Source organism: Lucilia cuprina, chromosome 5 (genome assembly GCF_022045245.1).
Source record: "Lucilia cuprina isolate Lc7/37 chromosome 5, ASM2204524v1, whole genome shotgun sequence".
NCBI lineage: Eukaryota > Metazoa > Arthropoda > Insecta > Diptera > Calliphoridae > Lucilia > Lucilia cuprina.
In genome coordinates, this window is record NC_060953.1 from 18,598,403 (window position 1) to 18,623,305 (window position 24,903).

Sequence of the window (24,903 nt, forward strand, 5' to 3'; positions counted from 1 at the left end):
ACTTAATCCGGCCCATACATACTTAATTACATGTTTCTAGGTTCAATATTGTAGAAATTGCAAAAAGTACCTTTTGAAAAACGAAAAAGTACCAAAAACTCCCCTTGTTTGGGTCCTCACTTAATCCGGCCATGCATACTTAATTTCATGTTTCTAGGTTCAATATTATAGAAATTTCAAAAAATACCTTTTGAAGAACGAAAAAGTACCAGAAAGTCCCCTTTTATAGGTTCTCACTTAATCCAGGCTCTACATACTTAATTTCATATTTCTAGCCAATAACAAAACATTAGTGCTGCTCTCGCTCTGCTACTCTTGCTCTGCTGCTCTTGCTCTGCTTTGCTTTTATAAACAAATTACAATAACAATATTTACCGTATTGTTATGTATTTTGTTTTTGTTTTTTGCAGTTTCTGTCTGAGCATGAATAACAAAATCTAAATTTTATATGAAATTTTCAGAGGTTGTCTCGGTTTTTTGCTCATATCTCCGTTATTTATGGACCGATTTTGCTGATTTTAAATAGCGTTCTTGCCGGTCGTATGTCTGATAGAATTATGGAAGATTCGGATCTTGCAGATATCTGGGGTCTTCTAAAAACTGATTTCAACAAACATACAGACAGACAGACAGACAGACAGACAGACAGACAGACAGACAGACAGGCAGACGGACAGACAGACAGACGGACATGGCTTAATCATCTCCGCTACCTATAAGGATCCAGAATATATATACTTTATAGGGTCGGAAAATTATATTATAGAAATTACAAACGGAATGACAAACTTATATATACCCTTCTCACGAAGGTGAAGGGTATAAAAATACAAAAATGAAAACTTATTTTGCTGTTTTATACTTTAATTCATTAAACAAAGTATAATAATCCAGACATTTATTGTTTATTTCATAAAACTTAACGAAAAAAATTAAAACAAATTATTACTGATTTTTTCTATATTTTAACCAAATTTTCTTCTACATCACAAGCATTACATATATTTGGCACATGTGCCCCACGAGCAGTTCTGGGGTTTAGTTTCAATTTTTTCGGGCTTCAAATTATATTATCGAAAATATTATTATGTCTTATTATTCACTACTATTGACGTTCTATTACTGGCCAATATATTTTTTTTATCACAAAAACTAAAAAAGTTAGCACAAAAAGTTCACACATTGAAATATTTTCACAACCCTTTGAAAAACAATTAATCAAGTCTACCTCCCATCATATGTAAAGTTAATGTTTCAAGTTTTCAGGGATGATAGATAATCGATAAACAAAAACAAAATTTGATAATGTGATAAAATCGATTACTCGGTTTTCAAGTTATTCGCATTGAAAACCGAGATGTGCCCCTATGGCGAATAATCCCCCTTCTACCCTATACTCATCATCAATCACGAGGTAATATCCAGATTAAATCTTTGAAGATATAAGAACTGATCTATCTGGACGATATGTTTTCAATTTCAAAATTCGAAACAATATTGAAAAGAAAAAGTTCTCTAATTAAGATGATATTTTGGACTGTTGTATCTTCATCTACACGATCACGAGATGAAGCCTTTGCGAAAAAGACGATGAAAAAAGCAATTTCGTTTAATTCAGATTATTCATTACATTAACTGCTATTTACAATTTCAAAATAGCATTGAGTGAATAAAACAAACAAATTAAAAACAAAAAAAAATTATTATAAATTCTCGACATAATATCAATTATTGTTTATTGATAAGATAATTTGTATTGGAAAAAGTAAAACAGAACAAAAATAAAATTATTAAAAGAAATTAATTGTTATTGTTATATGACTGTATTGCTGTTGTTGTAATAACAACCAAAGAAAGCACTATATTACATACAGTACAGACATACACATACAAACAGTGAAGCAATTAAATAAATACAATATAACGATTAATAATTATCATTACAATTGCAAAAAAATCTATATTTAGCAAATATTAAATAAAAAGCGAAAAAAAACAAGAAAAGCAAACAATATTGACAGGAACAAAGGCAGTTTAGTTAGGGGTAGGTCTTGAGCAATTTTCTATACAGTGAGTGACAAATGCAATCAAAATATTAATACAATTTTACATATCGATGTTTTTTTTTTTCTCAATATGATCGATCATTAAATAAACATTATGAAAGTCTTGTAATTTATTACTTTGTTTATTTATTTTTGTTTATTTGTTTAAATAAAAAATAACATATTGATAAATGCCTTGAAAATGTAATCAAAATAGAAATTGAAAATAAAATTGTTTTTTATTTTGATTGAAAAAGAAAAATTGAGGAAAACATACGATTTAAAATAAAATATCGATTTTTAAAGTGATCAAGTAATTATAAATAGTTAATCTAGGATCATCTTTAATCTCTTTTTTCCACAACGTTCATTTGTTTGTCATCTGTAATTTCAACAGTATTATAAGCTAAGATCGATATTCTGGTTTCAACCACACACGTATAAGATGTGATTGTATACTTGTTAGAAAGTTACTACCCAGCAAAAGCTTGGTAATGGCTTGCAATTTCAACCACCTACGTATTACATTACTTTTCGATGACTACTACTGATTGTCCTGATTGCATAGAAGTAGCCAGGGAACGTCTTATTAATTATGTGTTATGTAAATACTTCGTCATCATACTATTGTGTAAGTAAATTTTTAACCCCTTACATGGTAATGAAAGTTTTTGCCGGGTTTGTCTTAGCTTATTTGTCTCAATATGTCTCAGTAGATTACTTTTTGGGCTTCTGCCTGTAAGCTGGTAGTATATTCCTGTTTTTGTTTTTTCAATACAGAACCTCAGGTCGCTCAGTTTATAACCATCTGTGTAGCAGCATACTCCTACTGGTATGTTCATCTTGATCATGACATTTTATATGCGATTAGTGTTCGAATAGACACGTCTGATGTTTGTGTATAACCTTCCAATGTGACCACTATACATTGATGACAGTTTGCCTGAATTTAAAAGCCGTTCGAAAATGTCGCTGTGTGGAATATCAAGCAAGGTTTATAGAGTCATGTACGCTGAACTACTTTCTTTAATTTGATTTTTAACTTCACGTCTTTATAAAGCCTTGGTTTCTTAATAGGACTTTCAAGTCTATATTTTCATACATAGCGCACATTTTAATACCAGTTTGCTATCAAAGTCATCGGGAACTAATGTCTTATTTAATCCCTATATTTTCTTCTGTGATCTCATCTTAATCTTTATCAGTCTTACTCTTAAATAATTTGGAGTCATGCAAATCTAACAATAGAATTAACAAGTAAAAGTGCTATATTCGGCTGTGCCGAATCTTATATACCCTTCACCATAGTGTATTTTAAACATAATTGATCTTACAGTCTTGTTAATAAAAACATTAAAAAAATTTGAGTCGATTTAAGCCGAATGTTTCGGCGGCGGCTCAAGCAACTAAATATAGTTCGGCGGCGGCTAAGCTCCGACTAGAAGCCGGTCGACTTCGACCTCTGATTCATTGCTGGTAAACATTGATGAGACGTAGATTTTGTTTTTGTTTATCGTAAAAAAAATTGTTTTCAAAAGCACTTGGGAAAAATTTGTGTTAGTTTTAAATTTCAAACTTACATTATTCGCATAAAAATTATTGTACAATAACTCACAATCTACTCTCATATAATTGAAAACGTTTTAAATACTTTTTTCTATTCATTAAAAAATATATTTGCAATACCAAAGGGAATATTATTTTATTTTAACAAAAAATGCAAATCATATTTTTTTGCTGTGTAATTTTTGTATGTTTGGATTCCAAACAAAACAAAAAAATACACAGCTGAATAAAACCAAATACATCTACACACGCACATGTAAATCTTTTTCTATATTCAGTGTTGTTGTTGCTTTTATAACAATTTTTTGATGAAATTTTCAGAGGTTGTCTCGGATTTTTGTTCATATCTCCGTTATTTACCGACCGATTTTGCTGATTTTAAATAGCGATCTTCTCGAAAGCATGTCTAATAGAATTATTGAAGATTCGGATTTCGCCGATATCTGGGGTCCTCTAAAAACTGATTTCAACAGACAGACAGACGGACATGGCTTAATCGACTCCGCTATCTATAAGGATCAAGAATATATATACTTTATAGGGTCGGAAAATTATATTATAGAAATTACAAACGGAATGACAAACTTATATATACCCTTCTCACGAAGGTGAAGGGTATAAAAATGTCTCATCGTTAGTGACCAGAGGTGGAGAAAAACTATAACTATCTTTGCAGTTTAAAGGGGTACGAGTGGTGTAATATACCAAGTATAATAATATTTTATATGGCAGATTGCCACAATCCTATCATAGTAACAGCAGTAACTGATTTTTATCAACCGAAAAACCTAGTAAATAAGGGTCACTAAACTTCAAAGAATGTTTAGAAGTATGGATATCGAAACTGCAACTATATAGAATTCTCACAAATACCAGCTAACTTTCTATATCATCTACATTAAGATAATCTGTTCTTAGATAATAAAAGTTGAGGATTTAGATGGGCTATGAAATATTCTCCGAGTCTAATTAGTCTATTGAAAGTTGTAAACCAGATCCATTGTTTGTTAGCCTTAAAATATGGAAAATAGCTGAGCCAGTACCGGGCTTAGATTGTTATATATTATTACAGATTAAGATCACGCTACCACGAAGGTCAGTGTTTGCAATTTGATGTTCTCTTGTCGGTTTTCTGGTCCATGGGCAATGCGATAATCCCTCTGTTTGTAAAAGCTGATTTAGCAGAGATGTATTTCATGTGTCATAGACATATGACTGTAGACCAGAGATACAAGATGATGTAAAATGATAGGCGGCGGCGCTATCATTTTAGGTCGGCGGCGGCTTATTACAGAAAATATCGGCGGCGGCTAAATTGTCAGTTCAATTTAAACTTTTCTTCAGAAATTGACCTTATAAGCGTTTATTATATTGAAAAATCTCTGCATAATAGTCTGTTATATATTGTCACTATATAATTTTTTTCTGCAGAAAAATGAACATTTATAGTAGTTTTCACAATTTTAATATTAGATCAATATTGTGTGGCAACAATTTGGAATTTGCAATAATAATTTAAAATATGGGCAACTCCGTTCAAATTGGTGAATTTTTTTTCCGAAATACATGTGTGATTCCAATCTTTATCAGCGGCTACGTTTAAGCCGGCTTAGCTTTTGAGACAAAAGAAGACGGCGGCGGCGCGGCTTGAAAAATATTACCGGCAGCCAGCTGCCGCTGATTTGAGCCGTTTCGGCTTGTATCTCTACAGTGTAGACTTCTTGTCTCAAACTAATATGTAGACTTATGTTATGTGTACACGGTTGATAGATCTTACAACGTTGGCAGTAAAATATGCAGAAAATGTCTAATAAAACTGTCAACTTACCAATTTTGTTTTGCAATATTTTCGGTAATGCTTTTTCGGACAATGTTGCAAAAGAAAAAATTTAAGTTCAGACGATTATTAAACATTTTCTGAACAGTTTACTGACAACGTTGTAAGATCTGACAACCGTGTATTACACCTTTTAGATATAACAAATATAATTTTTCTTGAATTTTCAAAAAAAGTGTTCGCTGCATCGTCCAGATAAATTTGTAGTCATATTTGTTTCCACTACTTAACTCTATTTATTATTTACTATTTCTAAATTCAAAATAAAAATTTAATTCCGGTGAAAAATACTTATTTACATGTAAGTATGAACATTGTCAAACATTATCACCAAAAATAAATATCACATCTTTCAGGGTCACTTAACGAGTATTTTCTTCTTATTTTTATTTTTTTGGGTAAAAATGACGATGACGGTATTTATAGCGGACTGTCGTCTGTTGTTGTTCTTACGTACGCATTGCACGTTGACTGTCAGTGACTGCATCTTCTTTAAAATAAATTTAACAAGAAGAGAAAAAAAAACTCATTCATTGGTCGACAAGTGTGTCTATGGTTCATTTACATTTGGTGATAAATTGTGAAAATACTGAAAAAAAAGATTACACGTTCGAGATTATCTATTTACATTGAGATTTTCATATTTATTAAGAACACTCTTTTTGTTAATAATATATTTTCTTTTTATATATTTTTGTAGGAAAACTTTGCATTTAAGTTCAAAGTTGTTTATTCTCTTCATCCTGATGAAAATGTTGTGTGTTTTTAGAAAATTTAAATATTTACACGTAAATAAATAAATTGTTACGGCAAATTGAAAATAATTAATACGATTTACGTACGTTATTCATTATTATCACCCAAAAAATACTATAAGGAAAATAAATAATTTAATGGCAATAATTTAGATGTGTGAAAATGTGCTTTTTGTTTATGGTTTTTATTTAATTAATAAAAATTCGTTTCTCTTTTATTTGCGTTCAAGATGTTTTTCTTAAATAGAACAAAATAAAAAAAAAGTATTGAAATTTCTAAATTTAGTTGAATACGAAATTTGATTTATTAAATGTTATTAATTTTATTATATGTATTTTTTGTTGTGTGTGTATTTTTTTTTGGTGTGCAATTCCCTTTTATTGTATTAAATAGACAAATTGTATTGAAGCCATTTACTTCTCAGTTGATAAGACAGCAGAACACAACAGAACGATGAAAACTGTATGGAACTGGTATGAAAACCTTGTTTGAAAATATGAACTAGTTCGAACCAGTTTGATGATCTGTTAAAATTTATTCAAAGTATAATAATATACAAACATTCACATTCATATATTTGTGTTTGTATGTATGTTTGATTGCATTCGTTTGATTATATTTAATTTTAACCCATTGCTTTATGCATAATAATAATTGCATATACCTAGTGACAAAAAATATTCCTTAACTGTAACGGATCAAATCAGTGCTTTCAGAACTTCTAATTTTTGAAAGTTTTTCGAGCATAATTCCTCCAAGAAATTAGTTTTTCTTGGTTTATCTGCATAAACTAGTAGCTTGACGTTACGCTACAGGAAATCATCTGCCGAAGCCAATCCGTAAGTCCATTTTTTGAAATCAAGTTAGTTCCAACTTTGTATCTTAAAATGTTTACGTGTATTTTATGCTGTTAAAACCATATATCGCTCGGGTCCATGCCAATCATTTGACACAAGAGATGTTTGATTTTTAAAGAAAATTTTGAAACTTTGCAGCTAAAAAATTATAAATTTCAGCGATTTTGCGACGACTCGATCATGGCATGGAAAGTGATCGACAAATGTGCGAAAATACTTAAAGAAGAACCAAAACATGCTTCAGTTTCAATTTGCTTCAAGGTTGATCCATTCCTGCCGAATTATGTTAGTAATTTCATTTCCCCGAATATCATAAAAATTTTGAAACCCATATTAATTCTACCAAATATTAACTCAGTTATGACAATTATCTAAATTCATTTAAAACGATATTTCGGTTTGATTTGTGATTCTCTAGTGATTGCAAGATTGTCTACTTAGAAATTAATACCAATTCGATCCCCGGATTCTTCTTACGACAATATCGAATGTGTAAATTTTAGGCTGATAATAATGCAAACATTGGAGGATCTGATGAAGTCCAATCACATTTTTAGCTTGGATGGATGATATATACTACTTCATCTGCTGTGCGTTATTCTATAAGGAAAGTTACGATCGAAAAACCGCATGAAGTGATTCATAAAACAAATTATTGTCCGATGTTGAAAAACACAGTTTCCTGGTTTCAGAGTGATAAAAAATCTAGAATAATATAGCTGATTCACTGTCTTCTATACATGCTTTAGTTTCGTTAGAATCCGATCGCCTTATGGTTGATCCTTATGCTCATTCCCTTCTTTTCAATATTCCTAGTCTCTGTGTTCTAATAAATTTCGTTTTCTTTATTACTGGGTATATACAACCATTCCAACACAACCAGTATAGCAATGTCTGTCTGAATGTCCGTCCGTTGTATACATAATTGCTAAATTGCTATATATATATTTTTATATATTCATATATACACATACAATATATTTATAACTGCGTTATCAGTTGTAAGTATATATAAAAAGTCTATATAATAATAAAGTACCAGTTGTGAAAAAAAAGAAAAATAAGTTGAAGTAAGAAAAAAAAAATTAACAACTTGACTGTTAAATTAAATGAGACTTGGGGAAAACGTGCACAACCCAACGTATAGAGCGTTGAGACTCTAAGTGGCTGACAAACAGTCTGATACAATGGAGGCCTTCTTTTTATTTATTTATTGTTTATTATTTTAATTTTTTTTGTTCATTTTTTTTTTTTTTTGCAAAATGACAAAAGTAAATATTTGTATGCATACACACTTGATATTTATATTAACAATTAGATGAAGTGTCTTCCATATTTAACTCAGAATCGTAACATATATACAGACACTTTCACATACAATATAGTATTATGTACACTGAGTTAAAAAAATGTACATACACTTTTTAAAAAAATTATTGACATAATTTATATATAACAGACAATAGGCTTTTAGCGGGATTCAAAAATTCACCGAAAGACCTAAAAGTAAGTTTAAAAACAATCGGAAAATTACGGGGGTCCGTTATTACCAGACAAGGGTGGTAATGTGATATATACTTACTACTTAATATCTTGTAATAATGTATATGTAACTGAATAATCTTCTAAATCGGATGGAAAATATTGTGATAATATTGTCTCACACTGGTCCCAATGTTTAGCTCTTTATATAAATAAGGTGTAATTTTGTGACTAATTTGATATCTAAACGAGCGAGTAGGAGGTAATAGGTCCATATAGAGAAAAACTTTTTTGATTCAGAATAATTTAGGTATAGTATATAGGAGTGCAGTAAATTGTTTCTGGTATTACACAATATCGAACAGAAGTGTAATGCAATAACAGATCAAATTTCTGTGTAGTCAAACTTTATTCTTAAACAGGTACGGGGACAGTGGAGTTCAATAAGGAACTGTGTTGAAAATATATTAAAGTGTACAGACAACAGAGAAAAAAATGTTTTGTGAACTTTCTCAAATAAAGTGGAGTAATGTAAAAACCTGAATTAAAACCAGGAAAAACAAATATATATCTATATATGCGATATCTCCTGAAACTAAATTGACCCAGTCAGCAAAATATTTTTTGTCATTACCAGGTACTGTAAACCGATTTCTTCAGAAGTTATCATGGCGATTTGGAGGAGAAATCAAATAACCTTCTATTTGTCCTACTCTTAGAGACATTCCTTTCAAGTTGCTAGGACAGGAATGTCGAGAGTTTAACGTGAGCATCTGCCTTGATGGTGGTCTTATTCAACCACTGGGTAGACTTGAGAACGGTCTACCATCACCCCTTTGTTCTTCAATGAAGAACGCCGGTGACAATTTTTCTACATTGGTTCTGATAGGTCTATGCACAAGTAATTTGCTGGAGTACTCGAGCTATCTAATTTCTTGACCATTGGATGGCCTCTGTTGATTCGGCAACAGCACCTGGAGACGTAACCGGTAGATCGAAGTACGATCATCAATAAGCCGTAGACATTGTTCTTACTCACAGGGACACACTGGGGTAATTCTGATTTGAACAGAGTAAACCCTGAAAGTATCTGGACAAGGAAGGAAAATTCAATGGTATCAAATGTATATGATACCTTTCATCCATCATCATTTAACCCAGCACACATCTCATTTATACGACACATTCTTAAGAGAAAAACATACGACACATTCATGAGGTAGACGGGTAGGGTAAGGCCCGCCGAACCTCACATTCATCCCGTACCATAAACAATTAATACCAACTCATTTCCATCGCTTAGTCTCACAGTCACTCTACCGAACTTATCCCGAAATATTGACTATTATCATGCATTAGTCTTTTAAGCGCCACTTACTCTCCCTGCGAATTTGCGTTTAAACCACAGCCACTACGTGGATCCCGAAGGAATCTCAACCAACTGACCAGCCAGGACATAGCCCTGCGGTCAACTGGCCACCCGTAGTACCAGATTATGTGGTGCTCTGGTCTGACCTCTGGCAATCTATGCAAGGACTATGTCAAGCAGTAGACTGTAACCAATTTTTCAATCCCGGTCAGATTGTATTGGCCACCTCTTTATACCCCGGGATTGGAATAACACCAAGGCGTAGGTCTCGCCAAGGTAACGTGCCCCCGGGGGGAAGTTGCTAGGACAGTGAATCTTCGACAATCTGTGTATATATACCTAGTAACAAATTATAAATTTCTTTTAGATATATACCTACATATGTATGTGTCATCCTCGACCATATTTATTAATTTTCCATTAATTGATTAACTTCTTAGCAATAAAGAAACAAAACATTAAAACTATGTTCTAATTAATTAAAAACTTAATTGAAGGGATTAAATTTTATGTATTTCTTCCGTATAGTTACTGAGCAAATGGCAATACTGTAATTTTAATTGTAAGTGTAAGTATGTATGTATATGTGTATGTAAGTACTTTAAAGTAGTCGTTAATTTTATAACTACTTAAAGTAATAAATACATACATTTTTACATATATATAAGTAGATATTTGTATTTCTATAGTGCAAATATTTGTTGTTCTTGTCGTTGTTGTTGTAGAATTTAATTATACTTGTAGTTTATTTTTATTTTTATAGTTACAGATACAGATACTCCCTATGACAGACTGATAAGACCAGTAGTAGTTAGCAGTTAGATAGACTGACAGACATTTGTTCTGCGACTATTTAGTTTTTATATTTTATTTATTTTTTTTTTCATAGTCATTCGTGCGAGTATTATATACAAATTAATGATTATTATTTTTGAACATATGTGTGAACTATTTTTTTTTGTTGTTGTTTGCATGATTTAACATGATGAACATGAACAAAAATATATACATATATATATATGTATATGAACATTAAAAATACAACTCAGTTATATCTATAAGATACCCTATACATTTCATGTAAAAATTGGAGGCCTTGTAGCCCATTGTGGTCGCCTTAGAATTACCATTCTGTTATGTCTAAAGTTTATACATAAGGGAGAATAGTTTTCCTGATTAATTTCTTGGACTTTTTAGTTTTGTCAACTATGGACCTCATGAGAACAAGCCAATACTTTTAATTAATCCCATCATGTTTTCTTGTGACGCATATCTGATACAATCCAGATTGTGGAAAGGAGCTATATTATGTGCTCTTCTAAGGTTTGGTTGTTACATAGAATATGTTGTACCGATTTCTATTCATCCACATACAAACTACTTCTAAAATAGCTATTAAGTTGGTAGCACATATGTTTCGCCATAACTATGTCCAAGACTAATCGAGTACTTACTGAAAGATAAGAGAGTCCTAGGGCTATTCGTTGATGGAGTGAGTCAGATGTTCTACAAGTGGTGATATTTAACCGCCTGAGCTCCGTTCCGTTCAAAGCCCAGTTGTCATTCAATATCGATAAGGTCACTAAGGAGTGTGAATATCCCTTTGAGCCAGAGTTAAGTCAAGGAACGACCTTTATGTTGAACGCTCATTTCCCTCGATATCATGATGTATCAATTGCGACATAAATTGGATACAATTGAGAAGACATTTCAACTCAATAACGATAGTGTTAAGAGGATTGATTGATGCAATGTTGTTCAAGTAGATATGATATAGATTTTCGAGATTCAATACCCGGATTCATTTCGCAGAAAATCCAGTTATTTCAGAGAAAACTCCTAAGCCCACGCCTCTTTCTATCTTTGAACCATCGGTATAGAGTAAGCGCTCCATTATTTCCTTGTCGGTATTCTGGTCCTCCTCATTATTCCAAGCGTCATTAAGTTAACAGCCTCGAGTTCACTTTCCCTTCTAGCAAGTTCATTCGCTATAAGTAATAATGCCCGAAATAATCTTGCTGATTATTCCCAAGTAGTCTGATACCCATATGATGCAAAGCTTACGCCTAGAAGAGTATTCGTTAAGGTCCGATTATAGTCTAATACGGTCTTAAATTCAACTTGATATCACATTGATAGTTTTCTGGAAGTCAGTAAGTATGTTAAACGCTGTTTACGCCATATTTATTCCATTTGAGGTATAACATCGTACAATTATCCGAAACGGCTTCTTACATAAGTCACATAAATCTCGACCATTGGATATTTATATACATATGTAGGTGTGCATCTACAGTTTGTATCTTATTCGTATATACCTATAAATGAAGAAACCTCCAAAAAGAAAAGTCGAATAAATCAAATTGCACGGCTGTCATTCAACAGCACCTCCACTCGAAACGATCCTGTCCATAAATCGTAAATTGTCCAAAGTGTGTGACATGTATCGACATCCTACACATGATGTTGACACCCGTGTCACCCAATATCTGTCAAAGGAAGTTGGATTGTAAATTTGAAACACACAGTAACTTCATGGGGATGCATTGCTATTATCATTATAGTACTCTCTATTCATCTATGGTGATTTGGCAAAACAAACTGTATAAATGTCAACAAATTCGAAATATGTAACTTCAATTAGACAGTTGCTACTAACTGACAAAGATCAAAAGGTATTATAAACGATAGAGCGATTTTCTACTTATATATGTATGTGTAAAAAAAAAAAAAATAAACCGAGGAGTTCTATTTGCTTATGATAAGTAGATAATAATTTTATATGTTTATAGGAACAAATTTATATAAAAAATTCACTATACGTAAAGAATATTCATATATTTTGTATGCATAACAAAAACTTTAATGTCTACGAATCCAAAAGATAATTTTGAAATGATTATACAAATATTTGTTGAAATTGAAAATAATATACATACATAAGAAAATAACAACCATCCGCTTATAACTATTACTCTGAATATATATAGCCTATGATAACACAAACCAGTCAGATGGACAGACTGTATGACTGACGAGTTCCAAATTTGAAAAATAAAATTCTCCATTAGACAGACAACTTAGAGCGAGTACATCAAATAAAAAGTATAATAGTTTTTATTTTATTATACAAGTGTGTGTGAAAACGTTTTAAAAAACGTGCCATTTTTGAATGTGTGTTTTAAAAATAAACGAAGGTCTCTAATTACGAATATTATTATTTCTTCAAACATTTAATGTATAGATGGTAATCGCAAATTATTATTCGAGCAAGACATTTTGACTGATAGTTTTATTTGCAATAAATATTAAAATACAAAACTAATTCGACAAAGTGCTTAGATATGAATAGATTTAACAGATACTTTTGCGTTCAGTGATTTAACTAATGAATATTGTGTTTAAAATAAATAATTTCTAAGAGGGAGTTGCAGACTTTAGAAGGCTCGACGGTTGTGACAACGAATTATTTATAGGTTTCTTAATAAACACAATCGATGTGTTGGTATAAGTTGTTTTGATAGATTTTCGGTCATGATGCTATTCTTGATCATTGAGGACTCCTTTATAATATCTTAAGGGAAGATATATGGCTTCGCTATAATAGTCAAAGATATCGATAGATATATAGATTATATATATATATATTATATAATATATATATATATATATATATATTATATATATATATATTAATATATAATATATTATTATATATATATATATATATATATATATAATATATATATATATATATATATATAGATAGATAGATAGATAGATAGATAGATAGATAGATAGATAGATAGATAGATAGATAGATAGATAGATATATAGATAGATAGATAGATAGATAGATAGATAGATAGATAGATAGATAGATAGGTAGGTAGGTAGGTAGGTAGATAGATAAATAGATAGATATTTAGATAGATAGATAGATAGGTAGATAGATAAATAGATAGATAGATAGATAGATAGATAGATAGATAGATAGATAGATAGATAGATAGAGAGATATATAGATAGATAGATAGATAGATAGATAGATAGATAGATAGATAGATAGATAGATAGATAGATAGATAGATATATAGATAGATAGATAGATAGATAGATAGATAGATAGATAGATAGATAGATAGATAGATAGATAGATAGATAGATAAATAGATAGATAAATAGATAGATAGATAGATAGATAGATAGATAGATAGATAGATAGAAAGATAGATAGATAGATAGATAGATAGATAGATAGATAGATAGATAGATAGATAGATAGATAGATAGATAGATAGATAGATAGATAGATAGATAGATAGATAAATAGATAGATAGATAGATAGATAGATAGATAGATAGATAGATAGATAGATAGATAGATAGATAGATAGATAGATAGATAGATAGATATTTAGATAGATATATAGATAGATAGATAGATATTTAGATAGATAGATAGATAGATAGATAGATATATAGATTGATAGATAGATAGATAGATAGATAGATAGATAGATAGATAGATAGATAGATAGATAGATAGATAGATAGATAGATAGATAGATTATTTGATATATATATTATTGGTTCAGAATTCTACAGGCTGTTAAGTTCCTTTAAAGACATCATACTGATCAGATGTCATCAATTAAAATTTAACGAATTTAAAAACTTTCCTGCCCAAAATATTCTAAATGTCATTTTTCGTTTGACTAACCGAAGTCCCTGCACCGTATTCTAGTTAACTCTTTTTAATCTCAAAAATAAGACAACTTACTCAACAACTTTGTAAGAGAGCGGGCTTTGCTTCCAATGTCACCACCGTGTTGAAATAATCAGTTGAAATGCTATTGAAGAAGTAGTGAAATTAGGTTTTATTAGCTTTTTAAATAATTACTTTTCAATGTAAGTTTTTTCTGGGTTATTATGTCTAACAATTCCTGGATCATTGCTCGACTATAATCAGATAAAAAGGTGTGAAGTCGCTTAAACAATTAATAAATACATAGTATCACTCAATAATAAGCTGATCAAATTATTGAATATGTAGACGGTTAGACATTATATATGTTATAATGCGAAAAGATGCTAAATTTTAATTAGCAGCTCCAAGTGGAACCCCCACACCTCTTTAACTTTCATGTTGCCATCTTTAATTATTTGCATGTACTTATGTTATTCGACAGTTCACTGTGAAATAGTTTATTTCTATTTTAATTTTTTATTAACACATGTATACGAATAGTAAGTATTTTTTATATATTCGAATAGCTATATATATTTTAAATAAGTAAATATGTTCTACTATTTATTAAATATTATTTTGTGTTAATTTTTTATTATACACATGTAATTGAATAAGTCAATTCAATCAATTGCGCAGTTTTCATAAATGTTACTTTTCGATTTCGTTTATCTGTACATGAATAAATGAGCATCTGTCTGTACCCTTTTTATAAGTTCATGTACGATCATGTCTGTCTGAACATATGTATGTATGTCTATCGCCCCTTGTTATAAAATATTTTTTTACAAATATTTAAATAAATATTTGAGAATTTGTGCTTATGAATGTATTTGTTAAACCATAACAGCGAAAATAACTTATCTTACAATATATTAAATTTTGGGTTTTTAAGGGTTAATTTTTGCAAATATTAAAAACCAAAATCCGAAAACAATTCTTATTTAATTCACTTTTTAACAGCTATATATTGAAATATTTGGGTACAAGTCTATTTTAAAATTTGTTACAATTATTAGAGAGTTTTTTCGGGGACCATAGGAATAAAAAGACTGCCTAACTCAGCGAGTAATGCCCATGGAGCATCTAAGTTTTTCCGTTAAATAAAGAGCTTTCCAAATGATGTAAACTGTTATTATACCTTAAGAGTTAACTTTGTTATATGGCGATCAATGAGTACATGTGATGTAAACTGTTGTTATACCTTAAGAGTGAACTTTGTTATATGGCGATCAATGAGTACATAATTCTGTGGATAGATTTCCTTACTATACATATTTGCTTTCATTGTATTTCGCGGCAGTACCTCCTCAACTTGTTATTCGTCTGCAGTTGGACGTCTGCAGTTATGGGTCTGCAGTTAGACGAATGCAGTTATGGGTCTGCAGTTAGACGAATGCAGTTATGGGTCTGCAGTTGGACGAATGTGTGTTAAAGGCGAAAGTTTAGATGAGTTCGCAAACGCATATAAAGAGTTTTTCTCAAAAGATAATAACAGTTCCAAAACTTATCTAAATATATAAAAATGCCTATTCCATTTATAATCATGGTGTCCCTTGCTAAAATTATGGTAGTAATGAGCAAGTCGGTCCCATGTAAAACAGGCTATTGATCAAGTTTTTTTTAACAAACATGAATCATTCCTGCTTTACATAGGATCATATACTGCAATAATGTTTACAGAAGAGTAGTTCTGGAGTTACTTCTATGGATCATGAAGTTTTTTTTTCAATATGTTTAGACGAGCCTATAAGAGTGTTTGTTTAAAAATATATATGCGAATATATCGACGAGTCTATGGGCGAGTTTTTAAACGAGTCTTAGACAGGTACATATATTAGCGAGAGTTTAGACGAGTGTCCAAACGAATCTATAAGGGAATGTTTAGTCGAGTCGAGTATGTATACTACATCAAATCCGAAGAAATACCCGTAGGTCACAATGGGACATGTTGTGCGCTTCTTATCATGAGAAAAAAAAACTGAATGAATTATTTTTCAGTGTTCAGAAACTCAATTTCCTGAACGCAATTCCTGAGAATCTTCCAATCAGTGCTAGTCAGAAATGTTATTTCCGGAATAACATGACTTCTTAGATACTTGGATCTAACTTCGACGAAAGCTCTAGAGTTTCACAGTCCTCTGTACACTAGTCCATAGGTGACTGTTTAAACCTGTATCTAGAGAGTTTTTATGCAAGTATGTATATTGTTTAGTGTATTAAAAAAGGTAATTTTAGGCAATTTTTTTAATCTATTAATTTATGGACAAGTCTATAGTTCAGTTTACAGACGAGTCTATAGTCATAATCAAATTGTTGCCTATTCTTATTTTTCTATCGATGATGATGACAACCTGATGGACCCAATTCAACCCAAAGTGATTTAAAAGCTTGTAGTATAAATATTTTTCATTTTTCACTTAGGTCATTTTAGTGTTTTTAAAATATTTATATTTATTTTATTTAAATTGCACATTTCTTCATAAAATGGTCATTTGCAACTCGTGTGTAAATGTTGATTTTAGAAATTATCAATACATACATACATGATTGTTCCAGCATCTGTTTTGTGTCGTAAAAATAAACATTAATTTTAATAAAATTATTGTTATAAAATTGTAATAAAATCTTAATTCTAAAATATAATTTCTACATAAGAATAACATCCCAGTAAAATATTTACAAATTTTGCGTAATGAATATTGTAGGTAATGTAGTTATTTCATACATTACTTGGTAATGAGTGGCCGTTTTCAATAAAATTTCAATAAAAAGGTATTAGTTAGTGGTTCTAGTCTTAGAAATGTTGATATATACCCAGCAGTTCGACGTGACAGTCCCGAACTGACCACTTAACTTACCACTTGTGGTGGCCGCTAGCCACCTGACTACCCAGGTGACCGACCATTTTAACATGGGCTTGTCCTACGAGGAAGTCAATCGTCACCCTACACCCTTCAAAGAGACAGTAAAAAGACGATTTCCTCCGCTCTCGCTTACAAAGGGGCACTAAAGTGACGACTGTCTTCATTCTCGATTACAAAGAGTTTATTTGTGACGAAAGACCAAAAACATAGGAATTGGAGCCAGATGGTAAGATATTAATGGAACTAAAATTTAAAAATTTCAACTGTATACTCTCTAGAATACTATCTGATAATAATGTGACGATTGAACCAAAAGATATAAGTTTGAGTAAATAGTAATAATCGTTTCCCCAAAAGATGGGTAAAATAACTACTTTCGGAAGTACAACAGAAAACAACTTTTAACAGTGTCATCTCTAGGTTACTTGAGGACAGTAAAGAGACGACTGTCTCCGCTCCCGCTTACAAAGAGGACACTAAAGTGACGACTGTATTCATTCTCGATTACTAAAGGTACATTCGTGAAGAATGACCCAAAACATACGAATTACAATCATCCAGGTGGGTAACTATTAGTGGAAATTACTGTCTTTTTCGTATGCATTGACTCTTTGTCAATTAAGTAAGAAAATAAATTAGTCAACTTGCATGCTTACCGTGTAACTAAAGATTTTGCTGGGATTATTAAAACATTCTCTATATAAAATAGATTTTTTTTGCTCTTATCTGATCTCATAACCGATCGTAGATAAATTGTTATCATTATTGAAATAATCAATTTCCTGGAGATTACATTTTGTAACAATCTATATATAGTCATCTTATCAGTAATTGACTTAAACGTCTGCTTAAATTCACATTTATTGAGCAAAGAAATTTACGTTTATCAGTTAATTAATCACTTGGGGGTAAAAAAGGCCTTATCGCAGCAATTGTTTATTGTATTTAGTACAAGTAGCATCTAACAGATATTATTAATATTTATTAAACATTTAAACAATATAAATACACAAAACATATTAATAAAGTCTTTGACTTTATAATAAATATGCCACAAAATTACGATTTCTTGGCAAGATAATGCATTTTTGGCAAAGACAAATAAATATTTGTTTGCAAATAAAAGAATTTGTCAAATTGATTTATAGAGATATGCGAGTGTACAAATGCAGGTTGTTGTATTCAAAGATATATAAAATTAAAATATTTATTTTAATTTATAGAATAATTAGATATACCCAGTGTGCTTTGCTAACGATTTAGAAGATTCTAACTACAATAGTTTTTCACATTTACAATATATAACATAGGAGTGAGCAGCCTAGCAAATTATTGCAAGTTCACCAATTTCTATCTATTAAATTCATATATTGAAAGTCCCCCGACATTCTCTAAATGTTCACATGAATGTCAAAGTTCTTCTAGTAAAATTTAAAGATTCTAACTCCAATAGTTTTTTAGATATACGAATTTTTCTATTTAATTCATATTGAGGCTTTAAGCTCCCCAGATGAAAGTCCGTTCTTTTTCCTCCAAAATGTTCAGATGAATATAAAAGTAATTTGTGCAATATTGGAAAAATCTAGTTCTATTAGGTTCCCTGTTAAACGAAATTTTGTATTTAATTCATATGGGAGGTACCAAGTACGATAGGGGGTCCAAGCCCCCAGATGAAAGTCCGCTATTTTTCCTCTAAAATGTTCATATGACTATTTAAGTTCTTAGTGCAAAATTTAAAGAATTTAGTTCTATTAGTTTTCCAGATAAACGAAACTTTAAGATCGGTAGCCCCTTAATGCTACCCGCATACTTTTTGTCCTAAGTATTCATATTGACACTACAGTGGCTCCGTCAAAATTTGAGGACTCGTAACTGTTATATTATCTTAAATATTTTTTTATATTCTTAATATGTGCGTGGCTCCTCGCCCACTTGAAATTTCAAAACAAAAAGTGGCTTATTACCTATTACAGACATACAGGAATACGCTGTGAAAATACATACGAACATACAAACACACATTAATATTTATATACATACTTATATAGATTTTAAAATAAAGGTAGCGAATATAATTTCATTGTTTATTTTCTTGGCAGAATTGAGAAATATGTATTTAGTGATAGCATAATAAAAACAGGTGTGGAGACCTAAGAGTAAGATAAAATTTAACAGCTAAGGGTTTCATATAGTTTATTCGTAATCGCAAATTGACTACACATTTCACTAAACTCATGTAAGTCTTGGATGATAGTTCTAACTCGTACATACATACCCAGAAAAACTTGGTAATGACTTTCAATTGCAACTACTTACCTATTTACATACTTTTCAATGACTATTACATATAGTTTTACATAAAAGTAGTCTTATAACTTCTAATTAATAATGTGTTCAATATACTTTCTTCTTCAAGCTCCAGATGTTATATAGGTTTTTTTTCATAAAATTTACATGACTAATTTTTCTAATTACTTATAAACTATTGCGGTAAGCACTTGCCTTCAATGACATTATCATGTTAAAGTAATGATTTAACTGATCCGTACTTGAATCGAGTATTTTGTACATGTTTTAAGGTAAACCGTACTTATTGTACCTTTAAACCACTCTGGATTGAAAAGTAATCCTGAATCAACTTGTAGTTTGATATAGGTATTAACCATCACAGTGCCTTATTCATTATATACACAGTAATTTATCTATTCTAAGTAATATTTGCTACTTAAGTTGTTCTTAAATTGTAAATTTTGTTTATTACTAAATGTTTTTAGTCTACACATGCTGTTTATTATTTTGATATATCGATGACTTCATTAATTTATTTCTATATATTTTCTTTATATTATTTGTCTGTTGAATATGTGCGCCAGACATAATGTAGTCTATTTTATTAAAATACTTTTTTTTTTCTCCCAATATTGGCTTTATGTAAAAAAGTACTAAAACAAGTTAGAATGTCATATTCGGCTATGTCGAATGTTATATACCCACTACCATCAATAGTAGTCCAATATAAGGACATAGTTTTATCTGGATTTTTTATTTTTATCTTCATACTAACTGATTTGCTGTAGGTATAGGGTTATTAATCCAATCCAATTATTAATCTGAAATGTTTAAGCCTGGCATTTTAAAGCTTATTTGTAATCAAATATTGTTGTTATTCGTACTTATCTTAAAGTCTACAAAAATTTCAATATGTAGCAAATGAAATGACAAATTCAATATACATATCAAATTTTTAATCACAGAAAAAATCGTTACGAAATTGTTTATTCTAAAACAATTCTTAGTTTTTTTGTTGCCTTTGAAATACGTCGAATAAGTTGTCCAAAAAGCTAATGGATGAAATAGTGTTTGGAGGCGTGAGACTAATGGAGGGCATGCAGACAGGCAGGCCTGCCATTGACAGATAATGATAATGTTGTTTTTAAACGCAGTTATACATGCGAATGTTTTATTTACGTACAAAATTTTACTTATTTCAAATATTGTTAGTGTTTGATTGTATATTACTTACATACAGACACACACATACATTTATTTAAATAAGCGTGTTACGCGTAACATGATAATGTATAATATGGGTACAGTAGACATTCTGGCTTAGTTAAATATTAACATCTATATACCAGTATTTCTGAGTCTAGAATTAGATTACAGAACAGGAGCAGATGTGATATATAGGTCCATAACTTTACCAAATCGATCGGTTCGTTTTTTGTGGTTTGATTTTATTTAGAACGAAACTTACGGAAATCTGTCTTTTCACAAGAAAGGTAAAAATGTCTACGTGTACTGAACACTGCTTCCTGGACATGAAAACAGACAAAGTAAAGTCCTTGATGTAATTCTTGACCGGAAATTAAAATAGAGTACCACATAAGGGACCAATAGTAGGTGTAATTGGACCAATTTCAGATTATGCTTTAATAATCTGGCGGACTTATTTGAACAGCAAATATAATATCTAACTACTAACCTGAGTTCAGCATACATGATGCTTGGTTATAAGTGCTGCCAAGGTTACTACGCCAAGCATGGCGGCACTTACAACTGAACGGCTCACAACTTTATGCGAACTGGCTGAAAGCGGTTATAGGACACGTTGCTACACGAGTGGCTCTAAATTGTTGAACAAAGTGGTCCGCGATTATATATCGAAGACCCCGAACCAGAAATAAAACAACGTTTTTCTAATCATTATACAAGCTTCCAAGCAGAAGTCCGAGAAATAACGGAATATGTAAATTGGATTAGAATATGGCTCCAAAAGAGCTTCTTATAAACCTATGTCCGTATTGGATTGTTTTAGAAATCACTAACTAAATACTCTGTCAGAGTTACGTTTTCCATTATATGGGTACCGGTACTAGGAAGTAGTCGCCAACGAAAAGGCTTGGAATAATGAAACGTTGGGTGGAACAACAAAACATCCTATGGGGTGAATCTGATGAGAACAAGACGAGAAATCTCCTCAAAATTTGCAAGTATGAAGTTAGTATTATAGTGAGTATTTTAAGTGGACACACAGGATTACGGGCACAGCTATACAAATTGGACGTACGTATTCTGACGAAAGTAGAGCATGCGGAGAGGACGCTGAAACCCTGAAGCACTTTCTTTGTCACTGTCAGGCATTCTTCAAAGTAAGATCCAAGTATATTGGGAGTGATGTTATTCTTAAAAATAACATTTCTTGCTAATAGGAAAATTCTTTGGAATTACGTCCAGAAAACTGAGTCTCTGAACATTGAAAGGATCGCACAACAGGCCTAATGGCTTAGGTGCATTTCTTCAGATTTAATATAGTAAACATCCACCTATCAACATATCTTAACTTCTACCACGGTGAAATGTGTCACAAAGTCCATGGGCATTATGACATGTTTGTGATATAATTGTGTCAAAACGGACATTATGACACGCCACTAATCAATCATGGGTCGATTCTCATAAAATCTGTTAATTTAAACAAATTACGGACAGGGTTCATGTTTGGAGAAAAAATGGTATACGTGCTAGGTTAAGTACCAATATTGTCCATATCAAACAAACTTTACAGTCTGAGAATAATTTAGAAGTTTTTTTTTATCTATCTTTATCTTCTAAGTCCACTTTTTGAGTTTCAATGTGCCTATCAGTCTTACTTTCATGTATAGATAGTCTTAGAAGTTTACAAAACCCGGAATATTTACAAATATGTATTTAAGCGTCTATAGGCAATGCTTTGAAACCATAGAAAAGAAAATGATAGAAATGGAATCAATATCAAGCTAAAATTTAAGTCAAAGAATAGTTTGGAAGTTTTTATTTCTTCCTAAGTCCACTTCTCTGAATACCAATGTGACTTTATCCAATGTACTTATATATTTTTTGGACATCTATGTGCTATATCGTCAACAAAAAATTAAAGTATATTGACTTTGTTATTCCGCTTGTAATACGTTAAATATAGTATATATACGAATTCATATAGTACATACACGAATTCTGGATCTTTGTACAATTATAAGTTGATTTAGTCATGTACACCTCAGAAGACACAATGCAGCCCGAAGGAACATTCAACTATTGCTTCTATTGCTAATATTCAATGTTTGGTATTGAAAATGGGCATTATCGATTCAGAAGAAATATACCTAGGAAACAATCCGACCTGTTGTGCGCTCCTTATCATGAGAAAAACGAAATAAAAAACGGAACTGAATGAATTATTTTTCAGTGTTCAGAAATTCAGTTTCCTAAAGAATACGAACTATATACTAACTTCAGACTTGCTCATTTTGAGAAGATTTTTCGTTTTGCTCTCATCATGGTTCGTGGTTCTACCCACTGTTTCATTATTTCAAAAGGTTTTATGGGATTCCCTCACCCATATTTTTAGTTATCTTTTGTTGCTTCAAATGGTTTTGCGTTTGTCAGGATAACTGTTAACTGCCTCGAGCTCCCTTCCCTTTAAAACTATTATATTCGCCCTTTGGTTACCTACTACTCCCGAATAGGCTGGTACCCATATGATGTGAACCTTACCTCTGGAAAAGTATTCATCTAAAGCTTTCTTACAATCCAATATTAAAAAATAATTTTTCAGTTTAACTTAAAATCTAGCACTCCGAAAATGTTAAGGTTTTTGGTTCAGCGGTATATATTTGAAAATTTGTTCCCTTAAGTGGTGTTGTTCTAGAGTTTATCGGTTACGAACAAACATTACATTTTTTATTAATAATGTTTTTCCCAGTTTTTTTATTATTTTCATTTATTTTTTTAATTAGGCCAATGATTGATTAGTTGTGATCACAGATACAATTGTACAAGTAGAAAACATTGTTGCTGCTGTTTGCTCGTACTGTTGCTGATTTATGGAACGAGTGCAAGAGTTCTAAAAGTCTTGCGATTGAATGAGAGTGTGTCTGAGGTGCATAAATATGTGTTGCAGGAATGGAAACTTAAAATTTTCAATAACTACAAGATTTGGAGTTCAATGTACTTAGAAAACAACAAAACCATTAAAATAAAAACAAGTTATTAAAAAGTATAAATTATCTTTTACGCGGGCGTTAAATATTATTTTCAATAGTAGAAATACACAAATTTCCATCTCTGATTTCTCAGGTCTGCGATTGGTATCTTGTCAGTCATTGACACACAACTTGAATTTGTGTGTTTTTTTTTTTTTTTTGTATTTTTCATTAATATTTTTTGTTCAGGTGTTGGTTTTGTACAATTCAGGTTAGACTTGAATCTAGATATAATGTGTCAACACATTATCAATTATAAATTTTCACTTTAGTGTGTTTCAGTTTTTGTTTCTTGGCCTATAGACGAAAGATACTTATACCAAGATGGTATTTTTTACTATAGACATGAATAAACTACACACATATGTAGTGACACTGTAATGTCTACCATTATCGTACAGCCAATTTATGAAATTAATTTCAATAATATATATAAACAAATTATTTACTAAACTGTCCACTTTTGTTAAATTTCACTGTAAAATTATTGCCATAAATACGTTTTGTGTTTTATTTAATTAATTAAATCTCAACTACAGGATTTCCTTTTCATTTTCAATCATATTTATGATATTAAATATACAATTTGTTTAATGATAAATAATTTTTACCAACTATTTTTTTTATTCTCTATAAATTTCCTTTATAATTTCTGTTCACGAACTGTGTATGCATGTGTTTTTTTGGTCCATTGGTTTATTGGAAAAAATAATTTCATTTCAATGTTAATGCAAATGCCTCTGCAATTTATCCATATAAATGTCTGACATATATTTCTTTTGTGAAATAATAGTTAATTGTTTTACTCAACCGTAACAACCAATGGCAATTTCGTTAAGTACTTGATTAA

At 30.8% G+C, this 24,903-nt stretch overlaps 1 long non-coding RNA gene across 2 annotated transcripts; it reads left to right on the forward strand.

Annotated features, from left to right (window-relative positions):
* The first annotated feature begins 5,694 nt into the window (after positions 1–5,694).
* On the forward strand, positions 5,695–24,057 carry LOC124420324. 2 transcript variants are annotated; one of them, XR_006941118.1, is made up of 3 exons: positions 5,695–5,749; positions 5,805–6,286; positions 23,808–24,057. It is a non-coding gene; the product is annotated as an uncharacterized LOC124420324 (long non-coding RNA). The 2 variants fall into 2 exon arrangements; XR_006941117.1 differs by lacking the exon at positions 23,808–24,057 and having other exon boundaries at positions 5,805–6,421.
* The last annotated feature ends 846 nt before the right edge of the window (positions 24,058–24,903 follow it).